Source organism: Emys orbicularis, chromosome 3 (assembly GCF_028017835.1).
Source record: "Emys orbicularis isolate rEmyOrb1 chromosome 3, rEmyOrb1.hap1, whole genome shotgun sequence".
Classification (NCBI taxonomy): domain Eukaryota; kingdom Metazoa; phylum Chordata; order Testudines; family Emydidae; genus Emys; species Emys orbicularis.
The window spans coordinates 205,907,411-205,931,147 of record NC_088685.1 but is presented as its reverse complement, the minus strand read 5'-3'; positions in this window follow the sequence as shown (position 1 = coordinate 205,931,147).

Here is a 23,737-nt window from a genome sequence, read left to right as displayed (position 1 = left end):
AGGCAGATATGCACAGGTACAATACAAATCAAAATGTCATCAATGCGACATTGCTGCATCCACTGCACTGAGCACTCTCAGTGCCCATTCAGTGGATACTCAGCCCTGCACAATATTAGGCAGTATAATGGAATAGGCCATTCAACCTTTGGGTCCAGCCCACAGTCAATGGGAGTGTTGTCTGTTTAAGGACTGCAGAATCTGGCCAGTAGCCAAGTTTTTACAGGTCAAATAACATAAGGGAATATTTTAGTCTGAACCACTTCCTGTATTCCATATGAAGAATGTATAGTCAAAATATAATGAATGCTGACTGCATTTTGTTCTAAACAATAGCCCCTATTTACCAAACAGAGTGCAGCGTGTAAATTAAATGTGAGATTTCTGCCCAATCTTTGGACTTCTTAGACATTTTGCCTTCTTAACATACGAAATTTGGATGGATTACAGTAGTTCCTAGAAAAATATGTTGTTAATACACTCCTGCAAAATTGTAGAATACTTTTAAACTAGGGCTTTTCCCTCCAATTTGAACAAAGCACATGCAGAGAGAGAGAGAGGGGGAGAGAGAGAGTCTTAGCACCCTGAAAATTAGTCTTCTTTTTCCCCCCTGTCTCAGAGCTTATTTTGAAAACAAAGCCCGAGTCATAAAGATTGGCCCATTTCCCTGTATTTTGTTAAGGTACATGGTAAGAAAGTAATGACACTGCGGGCCTTCTCAAAAAAGATAGATTAAAGCCGGAAAAGGTACAGAGAAGGGCAACAAAAATGATTAGGGAGTATGGAAAAGCTTCCATATAAGGAGAGATTAAAAAGACTGGGACTGTTCAGCTTTGAAAAGGAGAATTAATGGGGGGGGGGGGGGGGGGGATATGATAGCCGTCTATTAAATCATGGTTGGTGTGGAGAAAGTGAATAGGGGAAGTGTTATTTACCCTTCATATAACACAAGAGCTAGGTGATACCCAATGAAATCAATAGGCAGCAGGTATAAAACAATGAAAAAGGAAGTACTTCACAGAATGCATAGTCAAACTGTGGAACTCATTGCCAGGGGGTATTGTGGAGGCCAAAAATATAATTGAGCTAAAAAAATAAATAGTTAAATTCGTGGAGGCTATGTCCATCGATGGCCATTGTCTCAGATGGTCAGGGATGCAACCCCATGTACTGGGTATCCCTAATCCTCTAACTGCCAGAAGGTGGGACTCGATGACAGGGGATGGATCACTCAAAATTGCCCTGTTCGGTTCATTGCCTCTGAAGCATCTGGCACTGGCTATTGTTGGAAGACAGGATACTGGACTGGATGGACCATTGGTCTGACACAAAATGGTCATTCTTATGTTCTTATCTCTTTGATCTCATTCACACTAAGACCCCTTTGCCCTACTTTGGGAATGGAAAGGGGCCTTTGAGTGGGCATACATGTAATTTACTGACTTTGTTTCATGTCCACAAATGGTAATGTTTTATAGTCTTAAATTTGTTTTAATAAACTACTGAAGAGGTGAACTAAGTATTTGTAGACTCTCCTTATCTCTCCTGTTTCAAATCACATCAGTCATGTTCCTATCTTAAGGTATATTTATTTTCACTTTCAACCAGAAAAACAATTCAGTCATGCTTTTTGGTCTAACCACAGCCCAAGACTTTATCTGGGAAACTGATTATAAAGAGAATGTTACTTAATGTTTCTTCCATTTTCTGAGCAAGTTCAGAATCTAGGGTCCTGCTCCTGAGCAGTTTTTGAGGAGACCACATGGCTCTTTGATCAGCACTTTGATTTTCAGCCACCTCAGAGCCAGGATGGTACAGTTTAGAGCAGCCTAAAGGCTGTTCTAAAGCACTCTCACTGCCAACATTCCCCAAAGACTTCTGAGACACAAGGATGTCCTAGTGTAGCGGGGTGGTCACCCCACTCCTGCCCAGAGGGGTTAAAACAGCCCTTGAGAGGGCTGCAGGTGGGAAAAGAAAGGCTGATTGGGGAAGCAGCCACAGGTGAGGCCATGCCCCAATCAGACTGCAGCTGGCTCTATAAGAGGGCTTAGGGCCAGAGACTGGGAAGAACATTCTCTCTCTAGCACCTGAGAGGGAAGGACCTGGCTGCCTGGGAAGCTGAGGAGGGTACCTAGGGTGGAGCAGCGCTGGGGAAGGGCAGAGGGAGCTGAGAGCTCCAGCCTAGCAAAGCCCCAGGCTGCAGGCCTTGTGAGGGTAAAACAGTGCTGGGGAAGGGCAGAGGGAGCTGGGGAGCTCCAGCCTAGCAAAGCCCCACGCTGTAGGCCTAGTTAAAGGCCCAAAAAAGGTACTGGGGCTGCAGAGAGGCAGCCCAGAGATAGGCAGAGGCAGCTGGTCCAACCCCCCCTTGCCAATGATGAGTGGTTTATAGACTGCAGTCTGCCCCAGGGAGCAGGGGCTAGCTGATGACTGGCAGTAGCCACTGAGGCAAGGTGGGGAGAGGGGGTTGGGGGTTCCCCTGGGAGGGGACACCCAGAGTGAGGGGGGTACGGCGGTGGGCAGAACCCCTGGGCAAAGGGCACTGGGGTCTGGGAGGGGCATGGGTCCAGCGGCAGGCGAGACACTGGCCTGCAGAGGGCGCTCTGGGCTGGAAGAGCTAATTCCCAGGAAGACCAGCAGGAGGTGCCATGCCGGTGAGTCGTCGACCCGCCACACCTAGTCACACCCCTTTTCACTCAGCCACAACTACTGCGTTGTTGGCATGGGTGTTATAGGATTCATATACAGGGGGAAACTCCAGTGGCCAGTCCCACCAGCTGTAGGGCAAAACTACAGCAATGGACTCAGGAAACTAGCCATAGCTGTCTAATACCTGATATATCTTACTTTATGAGATCATATGCAACAATTACGGATAAATCTTCAATGTTATACGTCCTGCAGAAAACGGGCAATACACATGCAGATGTGTAGGCACTCATAAATTAAATGGAGATATCCTATCTCCTAGAACTGGAAGGGACCAAAGGTCATCAAGTCCAGCCCCCTGCCTTCACTAGCAGGACCAAGTACTGATTTTGCCCCAGATCCTTAAGTGGCCCCCTCAAGGATTGAACTCACAACCCTGAGTTTAGCAGGCCAATGCTCAAACCACTGAGCTATCCCTCCCTCCATACTTGTTCTATGGTTAATACCTAAACAGTACATCGAAAAATGATGTAAATCTGTATGCAAGCTTTTCATTGAGCGAAAATGAATGGGAATGCAGAGCGCTACAACATGGCTGCATATGAGTTGTTTTCAATGGAAAACTGGGTGGGCAGATTGAAAAATTAAACCAAAGGGGTAATTAAGTAATTGGTGAGTGTACGTATGTGCTCATATGCCATAAAAGCATGCATACCTCCATTCAGCAATGCATGTGTCCATTTAAGCATGCAAATAGTTCCATGCATTTAATGGGACTACTCAGGTGCTTAAAGTTAGGCATGTGCTTAAGTAGCTTGTTGAGTTTGGGTCTGAGCCATTCATTTTAGTTCGGTGGCTTTTGACTAGAAGGAGGAGTACAGCCAGAGAGACAAGGTGACTGTATCCCATCGGAACAAACGAATATGTAGGAACATCACATTGGACTCCACATAGGAATAAGGTTGAGAGATAGATCCAGCTTCTTAGGTCACTACACGGGGATTTAGAACGTCAAAGACAGAGGAGTCATGCTTTGCCTGTGATGATATACAAATAACCCATCCATAACCTTTTTAACAACGAGTTCATTTCAATCACCAGTGACTCACATGTGATTCTAATGTTAATTTTCCTTTCACTATATCGCTCCAGCCGTTAGTGATGCATGCATTTTATTAAGCCTCCTGGATTCATTGTCAATGCTGAGAGGCATAGTTCATGCTAGAGACTATAGGGCCAGATTCCACCACTGTTAGTCACACTGAGTTGCACATTAGTGTGCAAGCAATCCCATTGGTTGCAGATTGTGAAACCTCTTACTCCCATTGGTGAGCAGCCATGGACTGGAGCGGTCCCACTGGCTTCAATGCAATTGCCTGTATGAGTAAAGGCTCACCAGGATGCGTGAGAGCTACACAATATGGCCCAGCCTACGGTACTACTCACTGTGAGTAAAGGTGGCACAATTTGCTGCCCTGTGAGATTTGGCTCCTCAGTTTGAGTGCTGCCATCATTCCCTATTTGAAAACCCAATAGGCAGCAGAACCACTGCAGCCCCACTGCACAAATAACAGTATTTTGGAAGCCTCTCTAGAGGGACTGCAAGTCCTAGCCACAGAAGAACTGCTAGCTGCACAGAGGGCCCTGCACCCTTAGGGGGCCCAGGTGGGGAAGCATTGAGGTGGATGGATCCCTGATTATGTGGATCCACCCAACCATTTCATATCCTTTGTAAAGTCAGGGGAGTAGCACAGCAGCTGCTGCACAGGGGCTACTGGAGCAGGACGGAGCCTTTTTCTCTTGACCCCTCACCCCCAGTCCTCGTCAGTGCACAGCCTGTTTAAAAGACACTGGGTGTACAGTGGGTGTAGAGAGAACCTGCACAGCCATCCACTCCAACAAGCAAAGGGGAGGCGCAGGAAGCCAGCACATAGCTATGGACATGAAGAACCCTCCTCAGGCTTTTCCTGCCCAAATCAACAAAAACGGGGGAGGGGGAAGAGGAGAAAGTCATTTTCACTGGCAATAACAAAACAAAATCAGAAGAACTTTCAGCAACCCAAAAATTTCCAGGGGAAAAGTGCCAAAATCCCAAACATTTGGCTGAAAACACCTTTCAACAAAGCTAATAAACAAAAACAAAAAAATCAGCCCAAAACGGAAACATTTATCCGTTTTCCAATGAAAAATCAAACTTGTTTTGGAGGAAAAATGCTGCAAATTTGTTTGTTTTGTCAAAAACCCACTTTTCCGTCAAAAAAAGGTGTAGCTGGAACATTTTCAGCTAGCCCTAATTGCAATCAAAAGCACTGGTAGTCCTGGAGGCTTACAGAGCAGCAGCTGTGTAGGCAGTTTGGGGCTGGATAAAACCCCAAGGAATTAAAGAGTAGTTACATGGTGTCTATAGATGCCAACTTAAAGGGCTGCCAACATGCCTTGGCAGGGAGGCAACTCCTTCTACCTCCCTTTTGATCTTTTACCCCCTTTCCTCATAGAGGTGCAAGGAGCAGCGGCTCTTGTATCACAACACGCATTTTTCAGATCAGGCTTAATAAAAGATCCCATTCACAAAGGTGTGGAACAAAATCTGGTGCTTTCCCTCTGATGCCTTGGCATGAATGCACCAGGAATAATAACAGTGCTAAAAGCTCTCGGCGTGAACTATTGGATTCGGAAAATAGCCCTTTGACGGCAAATCTAGGTCCTCCCACCCGTTTGCAGCTCCTGGTTAGAGACTGTGACTTCCCATGTGGACCAGGAGCAAATGGGCTTCTCTCTTGTGCTTTTGACTCAGACAGTTTGTAAAGGGATCACTTCATTTTAAACCTCTTGGGGCTAGACTGTGGCTTTGTCTCATATCTAGCTGCACCACCCGAGCAGGAGTGCAGAGAAGACGTTGTGCCTCTGAGAGGCACCTGGCCGCACCAGGGTGGTGGTGTTTTGCTGGCGGCCTACAGCAGCAGCACAGTCTGACATTCCCTTGCCCACTTAGCTGTGCTTGAAGGTGTTTGTCGGGTGGAACCAAGGCTCCACACTTCACCCCACCCCTCCATACCAACCTGATATGGTAGGAGAAAGGAGAGTGCACCGTTTTACCATGGCATACAGAGACCCAAGCACCAGGTAGTTCATGTGGATGAATAAGGGGGATCTTACTCTCTTTATGCCCCTGTGCGGGCACATAGGACATATGACAACTGAGCCCTGTGCCTGCAACTCGCCACAGACTTGTGTTTTAACTTTGGATATTCGGTCTTGTGAGTAGGGTAGTGCAACCCAGGAATTAGCAGGGATGGGTGCCTAGCTAGATTAGATGATTTAATGGAAGAACTGGCTGGGTTGTTGTGGTCCATACAGGAACATACACAGAAACATTTCTTTTTTCCTGTATACAGTTCTTTTCTGTACAGTCAGCTAAAGATGTGTTTAGAATATACATGATTTTGAAAGCTTGTGTTTTTGCTCTCACTACTGTATTTTATGTGTGTATGTAGTGGAAGGGATCCCCTCCCCCTACATTTTATAAGTCATCTGGTGCAAATTGCTGTCTCGAATGCATATAACATGAAAAAAAATCTCCTTCTTTTAATCACCCCTCTGGCTTTTGAGGTATTTATTTCAGTTTCTTCTTGTGCAGAGGATTATCAGAATAGAGTTATCCTTTCATTTTTCGCATGGCAACAAATCCACAATGGCATGGTCTCCAAGCTGATTGCCTGTCTGCTCAGCTCAACTGAGTTCCCCCACAGTTCGGACTTTTCTGAAGTGTCTATCAAGCTACTTATCCAAAGATCTGAATATTCAGTACATGCTACATTACTTAGGGACTTTGATGCTTAATCATCACAAATAGTTCTAAACCCTTTGGATGATATTACTTTCTACGCCCATAATTTCTTGTTAGCAATGGTTTCAATAAGTCTGAAGTCATCCGTTAACACGTCATGTGTCTCTGATTAAATGTAAGCTTGGTTTTCTTTGCGAAAGGCTGTAGTTCATCATCCCATCCACACACTGAGTAAAACATGGGACCTGGGAATTTTGATAGTGGTTACGGATGGCCTCGATTCTCAGGGTATATCTTCATTGCAGAGTTAACCCAGGCTTTTAGCCAGGAATTTCCCGAAACCACCCTCCAGTTCACACACAAAACTTTCCCACCCGAGTGTGGCGGTGCTTTTAATCCAGGCTAGCTGACACAGCTGCGGGTGTGGGTTAGAGCCCAGGTTCTGCTTTCACTCGGACTGGTAACCTGCCAACTTTGCAGTGAGGACGCCGGCTAAACCACAAAAGTGCTGATAGCCCTCTAGTGCCTCCCACAATTCCCCCCTGGGTGCCCAGGCAAGTTCTCCCACAATTCACTGGGAAAGAATCATAGAATGTCTTAGCTTACTGCAGCACAAAGAATCATGGGATGTCCCCCCAGTAGTCCTACAGACATTTGGGGGAACGCTGCACCAGAGAGCACACAGTCATTCGGATAGGGCTTTGTAGTGTGGCTGCTCACATGTGAGCTATGGGCAAAACCAGGTGCTCAGACCTGGGTGCCGATCATGTGGGATAACTGTGTAGTGAAGACATGCCCTGAGTTACACTAAAGGCTCTTTTAAATCACTCCAGCACTAATTTGCTCTGCCAAAGCAGTGTCAAACGGCCTTAAAGTAACTGGGACTTAGGGCTCATGTCTTTAAAGAATATTCTCTCTTTCTAGGCATTTTATGACCCCTGTGACTTGAATGCTTGGCTTGTCAGTACTGCAGTGAATCCATGGCTCAAATGGTATCTGCAGACTTCAGATGGTTGTTTGGTGGCACACACAAATCATGGTGCTGTGTATTTTAAATGATTGTATAGTGGGTTTCTACCCATGCACTCTTTTCTTGATACAATGTCCAGAGACCAGTATATTTCCACACAAGTGTCTAGGTATGTAATTTATTAGGATAATAATAACACTATTTCCTCATCTCTCTGAACCCGGTTTGATAAAGGGAACGCCCCCTTATGTCTGAAGGCATCAACATTTATGCTTTCCTCTCCCCCTTGCTCAGTGGGAAAAAACTATAGCTTCATAAAAACTACCGTATCCGGTAGTGTGAAACATAGAAAAATAATTAGCAACTCTCTTAGTGTGTGTATATTGGAGAGAGGAGTGCCTTGAGATTGGGGATCTTTAAATTCTCAAAGTCTGGGGTGTTTGGATTCATGGTTCAATCCATTATAAAGAGAGGAGATTTGTAGAATTATTATCTAGCTCCAGTGTTTGATTTCAAATCTCCCCAGTGTTTGGGATGGTTTTGGTTTGGGCCCATCTCCAGTATTTTGCCAAAGTGCCATCCTATAGGCTTCAGAGTAGCAGCCGTGTTAGTCTGTATCCACAAAAAGAACAGGAGTACTTGTGGCACCTTCGAGAGCATAAGCTTTCGTGGGCTACAGCCCACTTCTTCGGATGCACAGAATGGAACATATATTGAGGAGATATATATACACATACAGAGAACATGAACAGGTGGGAGTTGTCCTACCAACTCTAAGAGGCTAATTCATTAAGAGAAAAAACGTTTGTAGTGATAATCAAGATAGCCCATTTCAGACAGTTTGACAAAAAGGAGTCAAAGCCTGGGGGATGTACTCTACACCAGGTAGAACCCTGGCAGAGGGCACATCCCTCCCTGGAGCAATGGGAGAACCCGGAGGCAGTTACTGTTCCTTTGAGTCACTATCTGCTTCCCGGGGCAGCGCAACAGTGCACCGTTCCATACACAGGGCTTGTGGCAAGACTCTGCATGATATGTTTCTTTACATGCTGAAGCATTGTTGTACTAGGTGCTACAGGCTGTCTGAGCATGCAGGGCACTGCAGCACCAGCTTCCGACACTCAGCTCCATTGCTTCCAGAACGGTTTGGAATACCTTTGGCCAACTGCTGGATAGCCACTGTCTCAGATTGTGTTCTTCTGGATCAGCTTTGTACTCCGAACAAGAGAAGGATGGTCTCAAGGCTAAAGCGCCAGGGATGGCTTCATTCTTGGCTCTGCCAAGGACTTTTTTTGTGCCTCTGTGAAATTGAGATAGCGATACCTCTTTAGCACATCGGAATGGGACTCTGCATACAGTGCTTTCAGATCCTTCAAGGGCAGATGCTATAGTTATACAAGTGCAAAATATTATTGCCATGGGTAGTAGGTGTCCTTCCTTCCTCAGAAATGACCCCACTTAATGATCTCAGTTCACGTCCCTTCCCAAAGTAATTTTTAAATTTTGTTTTTTAGCTGTGACTCAGTTCCCTTGTCATCTCCTCCTCCAGGTTGAATTCAAGGTTGCCTTGTTTCTTGCCCCTACATGGCCTGATAGTGTGCATATGATGTATCCTTGTTGACCATGTTTTACAGCAGAATATTTCTGAGATGTTTACGAGTACTTCCTGCCCCACAGGAAGAGCAGAGGATTTCCATCCTCCTAAGAGGCAGAACTCCTGACTCATTGGAGCCAAAGAACTCAAGCTGTGTGATCTGTCCTTTCCTGTTTCTTTAGCTTGATGCAACGTGGTAGGGCTGTTTGATGTCGGGATGGGAGGATGCAGCAACTCCTGCTTGCCAAATTCATCACTTATTTCCTTTATTATGTTCCTTATTAGGAAATTATGTGGGAATTGATACTATATTTTTCTATTCACAAATTAGTGGAGGTCTGAGGTACATTTGAAACAGTAACCCGCTCCATAAAGAATCAGAAAGTCATTTCACTCTTTCACACCAAGACAACTGGGTTCAGCTCCTCAAAGGTTGGAATCTCCTTCTCACTAAGCCAATTTGGGATGAGTGAACATTTCCAAACACCTCTGCACATTTTAGCTCAGGCAGCCTTTCCTTTCATGTATTCCAGATGTGAGCAGTAGGGGACAGCCAACATACCACAGAACACAGAAAATTATTCTGTTTAGAAACAATTTCTGCTGATATGTTTCCTTTCTTCCTAACTTCTTTCCTTCCAGAAAGAAGAGCAAGAATATTTTTTCTCTCTCTCCTAGGGGTTTCTTCAAACCCCTCTTGGATCATCAGTTGTTCCCCTTCTTTTGACATTCGGTAGCTTTCTGTGCACATATGGGTTGTCTTTTCTGATTCTATATGGCAGTGCTAGCTCCATGTCATATGTGCCATATTCTGCACCTCAGCCAGAACTCCCATGAACTTCAGCAGCAGGATACGAATCTAGAAGTATTGTGATTCTTTGTGATGAAATGTTCTGTGTTAGCAGCAGAAGATATTTCTTTTATAATCCTCATCATCTGCAATTTGGGGCCATAATAATAAGCTTCACAGCAACTAATTATTGTCTCTCAAACAGAAGATTATGACTTTACGTTGAGAATAAGGTGCAGGGTAAATATACTTTTAAAAACAAAAGGTGCACGTGTAAACTGGCTGGCACTTTTCCAACCTGTTCTGCAGACATAGAACATGCAGTCTATAAAGTCCAAACTCACCCCCTTCCTGGGATTTGACTTTACTGGCAAGCACAGAGCAAAAAGATCAGTTCAAACCTCCTTCCTGGTTTAGAGGCTCCTAGGGCTTTTCAGCTCCTCCCTCAGGACTACTCAGCCCCCATCCTAGATCCTCTCTGTCCCTAGTGGAGCCACTTCATTATATCTCAGTTATGGATCAGGACCCATTGTGCTAGGATGAGCCAGCAGGACCCACCTCACCTTTTCTTACCAGTAGCAGTTCTTGCTGAAAGGGTGGGATGTTTCAGGCAAACATTGCCAGTCTGTTACACCAGTTTCATGCTAATATCTCCAGAGGTAGGTAGAAAAATATAACAATGATGACATACTAGCGGAGCTAGCTGTAAATAGGATGTTTCTCAAAGGTTTCTGTGTGGTATCCGCAGGATTTTTAGCAAGAATAACACATTTTGTGTTCTCTTTATTGACTAACTGTGTGAGCAATTACCTTACCTTATGGTAAGTTCATCTTAAGCCTTAAAATAATGTTTTATTATATGAAGGAGTCTAACCAGGGCCTTAAACTATTTTGTGCTGCATGCTTGTTATGATTATTTTTTCTTATCTCAAAAGTAAAAAGCACTAGCTTGACTTTTCCAGAGCTCCTCTCTCTCGCTAAAGCCAGCCAAAAAAATAATAGAAAATATTTGATCCTATTTCTTGGATGGAAATCTACCACACGAACTTGAATACTTATATGGTTGGGATTTGGGTCCAGATTCTTTTGGCACTCGTGCTGAAATCATTTGGACTGTTCTATTTGCATATTCCCAATGGTGCCTCCATTTCCCCAAAATCTCAGAACATGAATGCTTTGGCCATCTCTTTTTATACTTTGCTAAAGCAGAGCCCTTGCCCAGGCTAATCTGAGGTCTCTGTAGATAATAAAAGAGGCATTTTACACATATTTTGTGTGCTCCAGGGAAAAACATGCAATTGTTGCATTCAGTAGAGTGAAATCGATTAATCGTTTATCTTACTGCCTGGTGTGCTTCTATACTATGTTATTCTGAATAGGACAAATAATGAACTCCTGTATCCAGACAGAGGCACATCTCCCATTTACTTCCCTAAAGGTATGAATTGTATCAAGCATCTTTACAGGAAATACGTGTGTGGGGGGGAGGGGCGAGTCTGGAGAACTTGGACAAAGATGTTCACTTTGACCTTTCCATTGACTTCAGTGAGCTTTGAATCAGGCCCTTTCAGCTCAGTCCAGTTCATACTGCAGTCAAAGGCAAAACACCCATTGATTTCAGTAGGTGCAAGTCCTTAACTCCTCCACTATTGAAGCGACTTATATTTGTGCAAGGTCACATGATCTAACTGATTCAGCAAGGCCTCCTGCTTTGCCCAGCAGTGATGCCCTGAATTATGCAGCATTGCTAACGGGGCTGGGGAGTTCTTCATGGCGGCCGCACTTCTTCTAACCTGGCAAGCCGAGGGGAAAACAGGGTTAGCAGGGTCCGACCCTTCTCTTGGGAGAAGCCGATGGAAGGTAGCAGAAGCAGAAGAAAATCTTTACCACCTGGGGCCCTAAGCCACAGCAGAGCAGATATCAATTCCAGTCGGGCTTAGGAGCTCTACAAGAATGATTCCTTTCTGGACTGCATGGGGGAGTGGAGGTCTGCAGAAGCATGAAGGGGCAGAAGCACCGTCCCTCATGCCAGAGACACTCTCTAAATACAGATGGACCTGAGTCACAAAGTCCAGATCTGATCAAAACCCGGGTATGTTCAAATATGCCTTGTTGGGACCATACTAATTACTATGGCAGAGCCTAGGAGCCCAAGTCTTGGATTTGGACCCAATTGTGCTAGGCCCGGTACAAACACAGAACAGAGATGGTCCCGGGCCTGAAGAGCTTTTCATCTCAGTATAAGGCAAGACACAACAGCTGAGTGCACCAAACAGACAGAGATGCACAAGAAAACAGGCCAGTGTGATAAGTAGTTTCTCTATATTTGTAGTACAGACCAAATACTTGAAATAATACTTGACAGACATAGTAAGTGATACTAAAGAGCGCTTTCTATTTTCAGAGCAGTGAAACCATTTTATAAAATCTCTAGTGTGCTTTGTTGAGGCAGAAAGCCCTGATAGGATATGTTGTCCAGTATGATTTCCTTATTGCATGAATGGCCACAAAAGTCACATTCCTTCTGCTATCCTACTATTTTTAAAAAGGCCTATACCCCATGTTGGAAGCATTATACCTATAAACAATATATTGGTTGTTTCTGGATGGTATCAAATGTCCTGTAAATCCTTTTGAAATTATTTAAAATTGGTCTTTTTGCTACAGTTCCTGTTAATTTCTCCTATAAAGTAGATAGGTTCTTGACACGATTGATTTCACTTTGCTCCTTATGTGTTGCTGGGGACAGACCAGATAAAGCAGCTTCACATTTCTCGACACGTTGGATCTGCTTATAGTCTACTGGCAAGAGCATAAATAATACCACGACAACGGGGCAGTGACAATTAAATTGCTTCTTATGCTGCAGAAACACCCACAGTAAGAAAGCCAATACACTATGAGAGATCTCATGGGCAACAGGGACCATTCTGATCATGTAGTCTGACTTCCTGAATGCCACAGAATTTCACCTAGTAATTCCTCAGGCATGGAGCCCAGTAGCTTGTGGTTACTCTACAATATATGAGAAAGACCTCCAATCTAGTTTCCAGCTACACTGGCGCATAATCCTCTAGACCTAAATAGGTCTCTACAGAGGAAAGACAAGAAGCAAGCCAATTTTTATCACAAGAAATTACACCTGGCATGATTTCATTTTTATAATCTGGAACTTTTCAAACTAGCTTTTAGTAATGTCTCCTTGCTAATAGTTCTCTTGACATGATGCATCTCAACTTAAACTGAGCACCAATATAAGAACTAGGAGAGAGATTTCAAAATTAGAAAGCTTAGAGCTTCAGCATACCTGTTTGACACCATTGTGACAACTCTTTAGTCTCTACTAAATCGATTAACTAATGTTCCATCTAAAGTACTTAAAACAGTGACAGGGTTGGTTGACTCAGGAGATTAGTAACAAGAAAGAGCCGGATGCAGAGCCCATTAAAGTCACTGAAAAGACTCACATTAACTTCACTGGGCTATGGATCAGGTCCTAAGAGAGTTTTCCACCTTTAAAGTAGGTCATCATCTCAAACTGAGCCCAGGTAGGTAGCCATTAAAAGTAACAACCATGCAGCAGTTCTTTGGTGTCCTATTGTGTGAAATGACTTGGGATCCAATAGACAAAATCTTCACCACAGTTAGCGTCCTTGGTGCCAGTCTCAGAGGAGGAGGACTCAGGCCTCTTTTAAGCAGCTGCTTAAGTCCCATTAACTTAAGAAGGTGCTTAAGTGCTGTCCTGAACAGGGATGTTTTCCTGAGTCAGGGATTGAATACGCCTCAAATCAGGACTCAGTGTATTTGCAGGACAAGATGTGCATTCATTCTGGGAACTTGCATGGCTGCTGTCTGTGCTTTACCTCTTCTGTGGTTAAACAAAGGACTTCAGTCTTCAGGATGCTCAATCTGCCATTGTTTCTGATTTCTATGTCGGCTCCACCCACCTTTCCAGGATATCAGATAGGCCGGCACCTTTCGGGAGCACAAATTTTTTCAATTCAAAATGGTTTTTTGGACAAATCATTCGATCTGATTCTCCACCGTCTTGCACCTTAAGGTCTTTAGGCACCTAACTCCCACTGATTTCAATAGGAGTTAGGTGCCTAGATATATTTGAGGATCTGGGCCATAGAGTTGTGCAAAGTCAGTGTAAAACATCAGCATCAATGGGAGAGAAGAATTCTGATCGGTCCACTTTGCCCAGGTGTAAGTGACTACGCAAGGCAAAAGGTAATGGGGAATCAGACCCAGAGTTTACGAATACAGAGAGAGCTGATTCTACCTTAGATAAATGTAACAAAGAATAAACCATTGGTCTTGATTTGCCAAGAGTCCCCTGAAGATTTGCACCTGGAACGTTTTGTCAGCTGCTTTCCGGAGGCTTCATGAATCAGGAATTCACAGAGCAGCAACAGCTTCCTGAGCCACCGACACAATCACAAAGGTGAATGAGACAGACATCATTGCCAAGTTCATATTTTAGAGCCATTCACTGTAGTAATTTATATAGGCTGCTCAGAGATCAAGTCCACAGAACTATCTGTGTTGTACTGAGAATGTCAGAGGACAATGCCTTTTCGGTGAGAGATATAGCATAAAGGCCAGTTCTCAGTAATACATTTTTCATATTTACGGTAGTTTCAAATTGTGAATGATAATCTTCGCACTAGAGTTCAGGGGCCACATTGTTCCCATAAATGTGGCAGACTCATACTGACTACAGAGGAAGCTCTGTTGTCATAAGTGGGCCTACAAATTTACCCTAATGGTGAGAAGTGAGTGAAAGATCATAAAATGGCACAACCACCGTGTGATGGGGTGTCCATCCCACACAAGTCCTGAGCAGGTTAATGTGGGCCAGAAGGGGAGCCAGGGATTGATATGCACTAATTGCTGGTGAGCCCAGCTGGGCTAGGAGTATAAAGCCGGGAAGTGAGAGTCGGAAGGGGCTGTAGGGATGAGGTCTGAAGTCACTCGCCAGGGGGAACGGGAGTTGGCCAGCACCAGGAAGGAAATTCAGGGGGTAGGTAAGCTTTGGGATCCTGCCCTGGACTAAGGCATCTGGCAAGAGGCTCAAGGGGGTGAAGTAGCCATGGGGAGCAGAGGAAGCTCTGGTGGTAAATGTGGGGATAGGCCAGGAGATAGACAGGTGGATAGGAAGGAGTCCAGGGAAACAGCCACAGGGACTGAGACTGAGCAGACCTGAACTGTTCGTCATAAGGTCCCTGAGCTGGAACCCAAAGTAGCAGGTGGGCCCAGGTTCCCCTACTACCAGCCACTGGCAAAGGGGCACAGGACCTGTAATTGGAAGAGAAGACTGCCTGAGATGGCATACGGACAGCTTATCCTGTGGGACTTTGTTACCCCACAAGGGGGGACTACACAGGGACCTGGCCGGAGGGCCAAGTCACAAAGAGAGAGCACCCCAAGTCATGGAGAGCGAGAGAGAGGGGCTGCAGCGTGAGCAACCGATGGAAGGGGTGCCAAATGGGGCAAAAACTAATTCCCGGACCCAGCCACAAGGAGGCGCACTTGATGTGAGTGTACTCCTTTACTCACCTAATAATAAATGTTCATGGGGAAAAGGTGCAACGGGGAGACAGACTGAATTAATACAAACCAAAAAGCTACTGATATAACTCAAGCACTGTGCCTGTAATCAAGAGAAGTGCGGAACTGGAAATCAATGAACCAAAATTGGTTTGCGGGAAATTAGGCCAGAGACCTTGTCTACACTAGAACTTACTTCTGTAGAGCTTTCATCGCTCCGGGGTGTGAATAATCCACAGCCCCGAGTGACGTATGTTATAGTCACCTAAGCACCGGTGTAGGCAGCGCTGTGTCGGTGGGAGAGCTTCGCCCATCGCCATAGCTACCGCCCCTCGTGGGAGGTGGAGTAAGGAATCTGATAGGAGAGCTCTCCCATTGGCTTAGATCGTCTTCAGCAGCAGTGCTACAGCAGCACAGACGTTTCATCGCTGTGCTGCTGTAGTCGCTTCATCGCTGTCACGCTTCTAGTGTTGGTGTAGCCTAATTGGTGGACAAAATAATGAGAGGATGGGTTAGTCTGCCCATCTCCCTTTTGGGGTCCTTACAAGAATCGACTTTTTAAGAAAAAAAAAATCAAGAAGAAGTAGCTGGCTGCCAGCAGCCACTGACTGAGAGACAGGAGAACAGGAAAGGAGCAACTTTTACCATCATGGCTGCTTTCCCCACTGTCTCCTGGGTCCCCAGGATCCACTATAACATTGCTGGGCCTTCATTATCCGAATCCCGAGAGAGATCTTGACCAGGCTGGGCCAAAGGCAGGGACTCAAATGACATCGCCACCTCCTCCGGCTTTGGCTAAACCTCAAACACCATCTGGGATGTGAGACTTTGTCATTCCTCCTAAATAGCATGATGCAGGTGCAAGTTTGCCACACCTTGCAGTGGCTGATAAGACCCAGTGCTGTGCTTGTGTTTCTCCAGCCATGAGACTGCAAGTGAGAGGGGACACCAGACAGAAGCTGCAGTTTCTATCTTTGCTATTCTTTTCTTTCTCCTCTTAGAATCATGGGACTGGAAGGGACCTCGAGAGATCGTCTAGTTCAGGCCCCTGCACTCACGGCAGCATTAAGTATTATCTAGACCATCCCTGACCTGCTCTTAAAAATCTCCAATGATGGAGATTCCACAACCTCCCTAGGCAATGTATTCCACTGCGTAACCACCCTGACTTTTAGGAAGTTTTTCCTAATGTCCAACCTTTTAAACCTCCCTTGATGCAATTTGTGTGTGTCTGTCTTGTTTTGTCTTCTAGGAAATGGGACTGAACGTTAACAACAGCTCCAGCCCTTCTTAATTAACTCCCACCCCATAAAAAAAAAGTTACTGTCACCTGGGAGACTGTCGAACAAGGCATTTTTAACTTTTAAAGACTCTCTTCAGCTAAAGGGAACAAGGGTTGTTGAAAAAAGACAGTCTTCATACTTTACATTTCAAATGCTATCACCACGTACCCAATCCCCTTTTATCTTTAATCAAAGGTTAAAAGAGATGTTCAATAATGCGTTTGCCCTGGTACTAAGCAGGCTGAGGTCTCTGTATACCTTGTTTAATGTTGGACAGTTACAGAGGCATGTTAACCTCTTTGCCTTTTTCGGCCCCTATCCCTTCGAAATTAATATAACAGCTCTGTGTGTGTAAGTATTGTTTCAGCCACCATCTGCAATGCAGCACTTCTGTGGTGTAATGAGGCAGTCATTTTGTTCCAACAGCACTGCACGGTATCTTAGAAGGGAAAGGGACCTAATCAGACAATACTCAGCTCTTGAATCTTCTCTTAATAAATATTAGCTTAGCTGAGTTGCATATAATTGTATAGCTTATCTAGAGGGAAACTGCAAGGGGAATTTAGGTAAAAAGAGTTTAAAAATCTGGCTTGGAATTTGATCAGGGCACATAGCCTGATTCCCTACTCCTGCCAAAAGTGCCACAAGATTTTGAATGACCATGAGTAATCAGTGTAATAGTAGACACTGGAGTCAATAGGCATTAGCCCCTCTGATGTGACAGCAGTAATGACCCGTGTCAGTGTCACCCAGATCATGTGACTGGACACAGGAAATAAAGTCTAGGTGTAAAATACTGGCCTTATTGAAGTAAATAGGAGTTTTGCTATTGACTTCAGGGCGGTTTCTTACCAGACCCATACAGTAGTCAGGACCTCAGTTTTACATCTCATTTAAAGAGACCCAATGCCTGGCTGAGACTCGTCCTGCTAGCAGTTCTGTGCTATGCTAGACAAAAATTCATTCGCAGTCCAATATTTCGGTTGTGTGTTTCTGGGGCTCCGTATGATAAATTCTTTCACTTATTGAACAGACTGTTTTCTGAACATGCACAGGTAGGACAGGCCTTTCTGCTGCTGGACTGGACATCAGGGTAATCTGGGCGTATCCAATTTAAAAGTCCTTCCTGAAAAACAAACCTTTAATTTACAATTGATTTCAATAGAATGAAAAAGACAATTAAAAGGTAAATATCTTTGTCTCAACTGTTCATAATGAATGAATACTAATCCAGCCCAGAAGGCTAATATTCTTATTACTAGGAGATTTCTAAGAAATTCAGTTGCGAAGGAGACAAAATAGTGAATTTCCAAGCAAATGGAAAATATATTTCTCCCCACAAAGAAGTGCATTTCTGGGCACATTTAGAAAACTAACTTTTGTACATCCTCTCTGAACCCATCCAGGCTAGAGTAAATCGTCAAACTGAGGTCTTTGTGTCCACCTTCCAGAAGCCAGGAAAGATTGCTGGGTTTTCTCTACTCGAGAAGTTGCTGTGTTGGTAAAGCTTAGTCTAGTCTAGCATGACTCTGTCGGGGACATGTACTGCATGTGCCAGATGAGAGTGGACCTCATTCCCTCCCCTCCAGCATAACTCTCCCTTCCCTGGGCGGGAGAGCTCAGTGGTTTGAGCATTGGCCTGCTAAACCCAGGGTTATGAGTTCAATTCTTGAGGGGGCCACTTAGGGATCTGGGGCAAAATCAGTACTTAGTCCTGCTAGTGAAGGCAGGGGGCTGGACTCAATGACCTTTCGGGGTCCCTTCCAGTTCTAGGAGATAGGATATCTCCATATATTATTATAGACACATAATGCATCAGGCCAGTATTGCTTTCTGTGGGGGCGGGAGGGGGGGATGACTTCCTGGTTTGCTCTGGTGATCAGTTTATGGCCTGAAGATCGACACGGACCTTGCAACATATTTATCTACGATAATACAACTGCAGATGCTGGCCATTTGCCCAACCCTTCTAATGCATATCAGCCCTATAGCTGATGAATCCAGCTCTCATGGATCTTTGCTGCCTGGGGGAAATCATTGGATGGAGGAGTAGCACCCCTATGCCAGTGATGCCAAAGCAGCATCTTAGTGTCATAGGCAGCAGGCAATAGTTAGAAGCTAACCTGAACCACGGCTTGGTCTGCAATGAGAGGCCCCAGGATTGGGGAGCAGAAAGGGCACTTTGGTACCCTTCCTCCAGCCAAATATTGCTCAGCTGCAGCTGAAGATCTGCCTCTTTACTCTGTATGTCTTTTGAATCTGATTACACTCTTTGCCACTGTGATCATTTGTGGGAGAGTCCCACAGGCAAAGCGTCCGTTGCAGCATTACACGTGTTAAAAAAAAAAGTGTTTCCCCCTCCCCGTTTTAAACACTGTGATGCCTCCTTGTTTTCCCTAATAAGCTCATTTTTCTTTTGGGCCCAGACAGCTGCAATGTGCCCAAGAGCAGATGTGTGGACCTGAATTTTTTGGTATTAATAGAGGTGTTCCCCCTTCTACGCTTCCTGGGAACTGCACGGCATTTTCTCATGAATTTCTGAGTCATGACATTTGACAGCACAAAAATGGCCAAGTATTCCGTGGCTTTGCCCAGCATGGCGAGCTGCCATATTTGTTTATGGCAAAAGCTACCTATGGGACACACTCTCATCACGAAAATCCCCTCTGTCTCCAGTTGCCTCTGGGAAGAATTCTAAACTTCTCAAAATAATTTCAAATGTCAGAGTTTTCCAATCAACGTAAGTACTTCTTAGAGAGAAATGGCTTAAAGGTGAAGTCAACCTTTTATATGGACAGCACCCCATGTTCTCTCATGGGGAATAGAATGACCTTCCCCTAAGACCACTCAGAATTGGCCTTTTTTAGCAGAGTGGCCTTTTGCCACCTAGTTACATCTCCCCTTGACTGCAGGCAGCTTTTTCAAATTTTGCAAGAGGCAAAATCCACGAAACGTGGATTTCCCCAAACAATTTGGGCATGATCCCTTGGATCATGCATCCACTATCTGGGAAGGATCATCAGACAATTCTGCCCTGGAGATTCTATACTCCCCTTCTCAGCATAGCCACACACAGAATCTTTGTGAGATGGTTCAAGGACTGTTTCCAATATTTGACAGTTCCCAAGCAGCTGTGGATCTGGGAAGTGCTAGGGCTGGTTATCAACCTCAAGGGTTTAAACAAATATCCCTGTAGCATCTATTTGTGGAAAGATAAACGCTTAGCATTTTTGCAGCACCACATCCTGGGAACTAGTAAAGGATTAAGGGATATGTATCCGCACGCCCCTCAGCCCCACAGACATGGCGTGTTTCTGTGATTTGCACTGGACAAATATATCAGACCTGTTAGTGGCTGTTCTGCACTATCGTTACTGAGGTCCAAGTACCATAGCTTTATGGTTAAAAGCCCCTAGACAATTGGAGGGGAGGGAAAGTTCTTATTATCTAAAGTGTGGGAGGGGTAATGCCAATTTGTGCTGATGATGCAGAGGTGTAGGGCAGGGCATAGCAGAGAATGAGTCTGACAAAAAAACAGTTCTTTAGTGAGTTAGTGTTCTTGGGCCAGATCTGATTTGGGCTACGCTGGTGTGACCTGCAGCAGACTTGTTCTGCATTCATATGGTGTAGTTGAGCTAGAAATCTAGCCATATGTCTCGAGCTGTGGCCCAGTGTTGTCTCCAAATTGCAGGTGTATTGGGACACAAGCCAACTGGGTAAGGGGATATTGCTGCCTGCGACTATGTATATGTCTATCCTGGGGTAAAAGACCTGTGACACACTGGCGGCTGGCCCGGGTCAGCTGACTTGGGCTCATGGGGCTCGGGCTGTGAGGCTAAGAATTGCTGTGTAGACATTTGGGCTCAGACTGGAGCCTGAGTTCTGGGACCTTCCACCCTCAAAGGGTCCCAGAGCTCAAAGATCTACACAGCGATTTTTTCAGCCTGGGAGCCCAAGCCCCATGAGCTTGAGTCAGCTGACCCAGGCCAGCTGTGTTTTTTTTATCCCTGTGGAGACATACCTTATGAGGCCTTGAAGAACTGCTAGTTCTAGAGGAATATGTCATACTACAAGAAACTTTCTGATAACTATGGACAGCAAGGCCCTGCTTGGGGGCGGGATGGCAAACTCACTCCCACCCTCTGTTTCCACTCTCTGTCTCACATATCGTTGGCTCGATGTGTGGCCATTCTCACAACCTCAGCTGTGTCGTTTCTGCTCCAGCCTCCAGTCTCGTTCAGACACCATCATCACTAGCTGGTGTATATCACTGTGAAATATGCCGCTAAGCCCAGAGCCCCATGCCCTCAATGGAAGAAACAGCAGCAGAGGCAGATAACAGGGAAACTCTCCTAGTGTGGGAAAGAGAGCTTGTCCTATCGTGTATTCAAAAGGGAGAAGCCAGTTCCATGGGTTCATACAGAGGAGCTGTGTGGTCTGAGAAACACACTATTGTATTCAGGTCCTGTTCATACTTGAAGTAAGCAGGCTCAAATCCATTTACATCAGTGGCCTTATTCCAGGGCGGAATTTGGCCCTTCCAGGGGTCTGATTGCCTCTCTCTGATGTACCCAGTTAGCCTGAATTTAGCTAGCAGTGAAGCCGTGGCAGTGCAAGCTTCAGAGCGGGCTGTACAAAGCTGCCCAGAATCCTGGGTAATTACTGGCAGGGCTTCACAGTTCTGGGGCAAGTTAGCTACATTAAAGCTAGCTTGGTTATGTCTACTCAAGCTGCAATCACAGCCAGTGATTGTAGTCCCGACAGGCCCAAAGTGAGTGCAATTGTAATGTACCTCCCCTTATGGCCCCTAGTACATTGCCAGAGCAGTGGAAAGTGGCCTTAGTGGAAATAAGACACAAGCCCATGGTAACCAGTTTGGAGTTGTTAAAAAGGATAAATTAAATACAGCCCCCCCACATCCCCAAACAACATTTCATTATTAAGCCATCATCCTATTTTGATGTATTACTGTGTAAGGAAGAGTTTGGGGGCTGGTCAGCTTCTGTTTTATTGCTTCCCTGTACATTTCAAATGGGGCAAACAGAATGTATGGCAAAAATGCATGCTGAACTTCGGCTGTCCTGCTGAAAGAGGAAAAAAAAATAGCCGGGAGTGGTGGCTAGAAGGAACGGCTTCTCCTGCAAGTTCTGAGCTCTGGCACAGATTTTACTAAGCGTATTTAGTTGGCGGTGACTAGCCCCAAAACAGTTTGTGTGGATGGAACATCATAACCCTTTGTTACTTCAGAATGTAGTTATGTGCACTGCACTTATATAGGGAAAAAGGGAAATATTGCAAGACACAAACATAGGCCATTCCTCTTAAGTGCACCTGGCTTTGCTTCAGCTCAAACCTTGTGATTAAATCACGTCTTTGGCTTTCTTGGTTAAAGTAAGAAAATACCTTTTTTTTTCTGGGCCACTTTATCCCTTTAGATTGCACTGGTGCAAACCTGCAGCACCCAGGCATAGCATCCCCAGTGGCTTGCATGGAGGGTGACCAGACAGCAAGTGTGAAAAATCGTGACAGGGGGTGGAGGGTAATAGGAGCCTATATAAGAAAAAGACCCCAAAATTGGGACTGTCCCTAAAAAATCGGGACATCTGGTCACCCTACTTGCATGGAGGTGCAGCAGCACACTCTGTCAGGGGCCAGGAGCTAGCAGGAGCAGCCCACAAAATGGAGAGAGGTGGGAACAGGCTGACCAGGAGATTCACTGCTACAGCATGTCTCCCAAAGGAGCCTCAGCTGGCAAAGCCATAAAATAAAGCTTCTGTTTCTTGGCGGAAGCTGGAGGAAGGGACCGGTGATATCACCATCCGCTATCTATTGGAGCTACCTCTGTGGATGACTGGCGTGTGGATGACTGGCGTGTGCTATGGTTTACCGGATGCTGGACAATGATGAATAGGAAGGGATGGCTTAACCATCCCAACATCAGGTTTATCTCAGCTCTTTGGCCTTCCGGAGTAGATGAGCTGATTTCCATGCAGGGTGAGCTTTTGGGGGTTTGCAGTTGAAACTTCAAAAAACGGAAGTCTTATCTGCTCAGCCTGGGTATTAAAGTTCTCATGACACTCTTCATTGCCCTGATTCTGCACTGTTAAAGTCAATGGAAGGTTTGCCATTGACTTCAGTGAGCAAAGGATGAAACCCCATAAGAATAAGGGTTTGTTTCAGTGTCTTTGACCATAATTTCCCCTCTTCCCTCTCTGATATGCCAGCTATTTTCTGATCCTTTACTGCCTTTCACAACAAGTAGTACATGGTACAGACAGAGAAAACCAGGAGCAACTTATTTACATTATTCCACAGTACAAGAACAAGGAGACACCTAAAGGAACTGAATGGCAACACAATGACAACTGGAATTTTTTTTTTTTACACAGTGCATAATTAGCATGTGGAACTCATTGCCACAAGATATGCAACTGATGCCAAGAGCTTAGGAGGACTCAAAAAAGGATTAGACATTTATACAGATAATGAGAATATCCATGATTATGGAAGACAGGATAAAACACATTCAGAGGTATATAAACCTATACGCTTCAGGGCATCAGCCAAATGTTTACTGGTTAGGCAGGTTGGGAAGAAAAAAAACCCATCCGAGCTGCTTATTCAATGATTGTCCAGTTTGGGGTTTCTTGCACCTTCCTCTAAAGCATCTGTACGGGCCACTCTCTGATGCTGGCTATTACACTAGGTAGAACACTGGTCTGATCTGGTTCCTATGTTTTTGTTTTTGTTTATTTGTATTACCATAATGCCCTATTCCTGGATCATTTCCCCATTGTGCGAAGCACTGTACAAACACATGTGTGTTCCTATAACTCTCTGTTTACAGGAACCGCCATGCATACAGGTTTGACTTTAATTTAAATTGTTCATGGCAAAGCTAATTATTTGGGTTTCATAAACTATATGACATTAAATTATAAAACTGCTCTGGCTGTCTAATCTCAGTTAATCTTTCTGATTGCCCATCACGGGTCATGCTTAGGAGCAGGGAAGGAACAAACCCTAAGGTTTATCTATCTTTCTGGATTGGGGGAAATCCCCTACAAAGACTTACATTCTAGCAGACAGACCAAAAAAATGTGGAAGCAGAAGA